Source organism: Medicago sativa, chromosome 5 (assembly GCF_051527215.1).
Source record: "Medicago sativa cultivar Bolivia chromosome 5, Bolivia_mono, whole genome shotgun sequence".
In the NCBI taxonomy this organism is placed as follows: domain Eukaryota; kingdom Viridiplantae; phylum Streptophyta; class Magnoliopsida; order Fabales; family Fabaceae; genus Medicago; species Medicago sativa.
In genome coordinates, this window is record NC_140753.1 from 10,801,625 (window position 1) to 10,806,623 (window position 4,999).

General features: G+C 35.8%; 1 pseudogene; it reads right to left on the reverse strand.

The window, feature by feature from the left end:
* Nucleotides 1–2,607: 2,607 nt before the first annotated feature.
* LOC146919940 (uncharacterized) lies at nucleotides 2,608–4,999 on the reverse strand (annotated as a pseudogene).

Sequence of the window (4,999 nt, forward strand, 5' to 3'; positions counted from 1 at the left end):
TGAAGGTGTAATTCTCGAACGGTTTTCTACGGTGCAGTAGTTAACCACACAGTTGTAGCTGGGCTTGTTTTATCCTGGAGGCGGCGTGGTTGATAATCTACCTTGCACAATTTTGGGTAGTGCCACGAAACGTCTTAAAGAGAGCGACCTGGTCGTGACTCAACCTAGTAACAACTTCGGTAGATAATAGCATTTGGAAATCCAAATACAACAGTTTGGAAATCCAAAAACAACACCTAACAAATCACCCTTAGGTGAAACTGTTGGGGAATCCAGGGAAAGTCGGAAGCAACGATGGGCCAATGAAAGTTACACATCTTCAACCAAAACATAAAAGTACTCCTTAAGTATATGAGTCACATCTCTTATATATTCAACATTTCTTATTCATAAGTGATGTAAAACTTAACCACTTACACTTAAATTTTGACGTAAACTCATTAACCATTTAGCTCAATCACTTAGTTAAGATAATGTTTAGTCTAATTTGGAAGGAATAATTTTATATTATAATATCATTAATTATTTCATAGTGTAATTTTTTTTATCACAAAAAAAATTAATTTTTTATCCTTAATTATAAATAGTTTAAATTTCTCTTGTTTTCTTTGGTTTGTGGCTTCTTGTTGCCATATAGTTTGTTGCCATATAGTTTGTAATAATTGTTTTGGTTAATGAAAGTTATCTCTATTTACCAAAAAAAAATTAAAATAATTATATTTTTTTGGTGAATTTAAATAATCATATATACATTAGATTTGTGGACTTGAATGATAATTATTCTAACAATCATATATGATGTATTTTTTTTTATATATAAATTTCCTCCAATTGAGGTAATTCTATTTGAGGTTGACAATGACTACGAAGATTTGGTCTGGCGGAAGAGACTAAATTCACACAACATACTAGAATTCGACCCGTGCGATGCACGTTTTTTTTAAAAGTGTCGTATATAAGTATTAAATTGACTGTATTTTTAGAGTGCCATATATAAGTATCAAATTGACTATCAAATTGACTATCTTTTGGGCTCTTTGATGACATCCATACACAAACATCATGTCTTTGATGATATCTCTTATATCAATAAGGCTTAAATATGCAAACCGTCCCTGTAATTTCGACGCATTTTGATTTTCGTCCCTGTAAAAAAAAAATTTAAATACATCCTTGAAAAAAAATTTGTTTTAAAAAAGTCCATGGTCCCACTTCGTTGGTGATTTGGCAAGGTTTTGGGCCACGTGGCAGTTGTTGACTATGCAACTTATGCCACGTGGCGCTGACGAGGCATACAAAATAATTAAATTCTTTTTAATTGAATATATATATTTTTTAATTATATTTATTTAATTTTCGTTTTTAAAAACAATAAAATAAATTTATAAATGTTTTATAAAAGGAGAAAGGGAGGGAAAATTGGATCTAGGGTTTCAGACTCCCTTCTTCTTCTTCTTCGTTCCTATCATCCTTCTTCTTCTTCGATTTCGCTTTTCTTTTTCTCTTTCTCCAATCATTGTGCGAAGATGTCAACCAGTAGAGGGTATTCGAATAGCAGAGGTTCTCACTCATTTTCAATGTCCAGAAATGGTGGATCGCGCAATATTGATGGTGGATCCCGCAGCAGTGGCCGTAACCCAAACAGTGGTGGTCGTAACCCCAACAATGGTGGTCATAACCCCAATCAGATGATGTCTATGTTACCTGTTTGTGGCTGTAACCTCCCTATGAGGATGTATATAGCAAACACATTTGAGAATCAAAGATGCAGGTTCTGGTGCTGCAGAAGGTGGAATGATGAGGTTAGTTTAATCTTTTATTCATATTAGCTTTATTGGTTGCTGGTTTTTGGATATTAAGTGTAATCTTTTATTCTGGGTAATTTATACAGGATCAACATACATGTTGATTGTTCATTTGGGACGATGAACTTGTCTCAGGGATGACACCCATGATGGATGATAATGCTGCCATGGAGGCGTCTAGGGTGGAAGGAAGAAATGATGAAGGATGTAGCAAATGCACCAACATTGATGAAATAATGAAAAGATTTGATGGAAGGGAATGTGTTCAGTGGAAGAAGAAGTTTGAAGATGAGAGAAAGAAAGAAAGTGAAATGGCTTGTGTTGATGTTCATTCTCAGTTGTCTTGTATTTGGATTGTATGTTAAGAATTGATGTAATGGGGTTGTTTGGGAGGGTTAATTGTATGTGTTAAGTTAACAAGTGTTGTATTGTGTTATGAGTTTACTCTAATGTATTGTGAATCAAAGTTAACTTTGTTGTTAATCAATGAATGAAAATGTTCAATTTGGTAATGTAATGAAGTTCCACACTTTTTGTGCTATGTGATATGTTTTAACCCTGTGATATATACGACATCATAATATGTCATTGAATATGGCATTACTAGCAAAATAGAAGGCTATTGTTCAAGCCATTACATACTTATCAAAAAGGCTATTGCTCAAGCCATTACAGACCACTGTAAAGGGATTTATAACCCATTAATAGCAAAAAGGGCATTGTTTAAGCCACATTACAAACCAGATAAAAGGCATTTCTCAGCCACTAATAGCAAAAAAAGACAGAATTAATAATGGTTGATCTAAGGCTTCCATAAAGCTTTCTTCTTCTTCTTCTTCTTCTTCTTGTTATCTGTTACAGCAGTTTCCTGAGTTAGCTCACCAGGTCCATTGTCTATGTCTATGTCAATAGGATTTTTCTCCATTGTTCCTGGTGCTCCAAACTTTGGCTGAGGACCAAAGTAGCAGGTTCTTCCACTTCTTCTAAGTCTGCTTAGGTTGAGCTTTGGTACCCCAGCAGATGATATTTGTGTAGATGTCTCAAACCTTACCCCATGCCATGTCATTGTGGTCTTTGCTCTCTTTTGCAGGTGTGTAACATCATACACCATCTCAGCATGTTTTTTCTAATCAATGAAAAAAAAAGGTCATTTCAATGTATAAAAAAATTTGTAGTCCAAAATATCTAAATTGATGTTGATGCAGGAATGTACCTTGTTTGGTGGTTTAAATGGTGCATTTGCTTTTGGTGCATCATTGACAGCAGTTGGTGCAGGTGCAGTAGCAGGTGCATTTGCATTTGGTGCACCATGGACAACAATTGATGAACCATTGACAACTTTTGGTGCAGAAGCAGATGCAGGTTGGGACCTCTTAGCAGGTTTAGACTTCTTTGGTTGAGACCTTATACCAGTAGCAGGAGCAGTTGCATTAACTTGTGTAGGTGCAGGCACAGGTGCATCATTCACATTAACAGCAGGTTCAGGTGCAGGCACATCATTCACATTACCAGTAGGTTCAGGTGCATTTCTTGGTGGTTTCCTCTGCAACAATATAAGATATGCAGGTTGTTAAACATATTTAAATCAATATAAAAGCTTCAAACATATTAAAATTATACTGATTCTCATACCTTTCTTTTTTGAGCTTCTGGATTAATGGTAGTACTTTTGCAGGATCGGTTGTTATGGCCAAACTCATTACATTTTTTACATCTGTACTTACTGACTTGCCTCTTATTCTGTTTGGGCTCTGGTTCATCAGGTCCCCTTCTTCTAAGTTTTTTTGGTCTTCCTGGACCTTTCTTGTATGTTGGTGGCAACATTTCCTCAGCATCAACAACTGGCCACATGTCTTGCCCATTGATTGCACTAACATTATAAGAGTAACACCTTTCATATGTGGCTTTTGAATAGCATTCATCAACCAAATTCTCAGGTATCAGAGACCTTCTACCCATAGCAGCTATGGCATGCCTACATGGGATGCCAACTAGTTCCCAGAAATTGCAACTACAATGTCTCTTTCCAAGATCAGCTATGTATTGGAAACCACCATACATCTTAGCAACTTCAAATTCATCAGCATCTCTCCAAGTTGATATCCATTCACCACTAAGTTCAATCTCTCTATTAAGTTTTTTTAAAGGCATAAGCATTATTTTATGTTGCCAATTTCCAATCTTAGACCTAATAGTTGATATTCTATTGATCAAATAATTTCTAATCCATTCAGACATAGCTATTATGTCTTTATCTCTTGCAATCAATATTGTTGAATTAAATGCTTCAGACAAATTGTTCATCAATACATCACATTTAGGGTAAAAACTAAAGGCATGCTTACACCAAAGCTTTCTATCAACTTTCATAAGCCAATCCCATGCTCCTTCATCAATTGCCTTAAGTTGCAGCATCTTCTATTCCCATGCCTGATAGTATGTTGCTTTAGCTGCCCCCATCATCAAGTCCCTGATTGCAGCACCTCCACCATATTTTTTCTTGAAATTTGCATACAGATGCCTGAGACACAATCTGTGTTCAACTACCTCCAGCAAGTCATCAAACACAGACATTAAACCCTTCATCAAACAAACACATACGCAACAAACAACAAATTAAAAATCAATAATATGGAAAACCCATAACCAAAATAAATCAAAAAACAATAATAGCTATGTACCTTTTGTTGATCAGAGATGAAGACCTATCTCTTATCAGTTCCAATATCTTCAAGTAACAGTGTCAGAAACCATCTCCAAGATTCCTTATTCTCCACTTCAACTACCCCAAAAGCTAAAGGGTAATATTGGTCATTTGCATCCCTACCAACTGCTATCAAAAGTATACCACCATACTAAGTCTTCAAGTGACACCCATCTACTCCTATGAATGGTCTGCACCCACTTAAAAACCCTTGTTTAAGTCCTTCAAAACAGAAGTAAAATGTTCCAAATTTGGGTTGAAGTGTTGGTGCTGGTCTTTCAGTGTTAATTAGGATAAAGTTACCTTCTGAAACCCTCTTTAACTCAGCTGCATACCTCCATAACAGGGTATACTGTTTTGCAGCCTCACCTTCAATAATCTCATTTGCCCTCTTCTTTGCTCTCCAGGCCTTTCCAAAGGTGATTCGCACTCCATGGTTCCTTCTCATGTCTTTCATGATGTCTTTTACACTTATTTTCTCAGTACACAT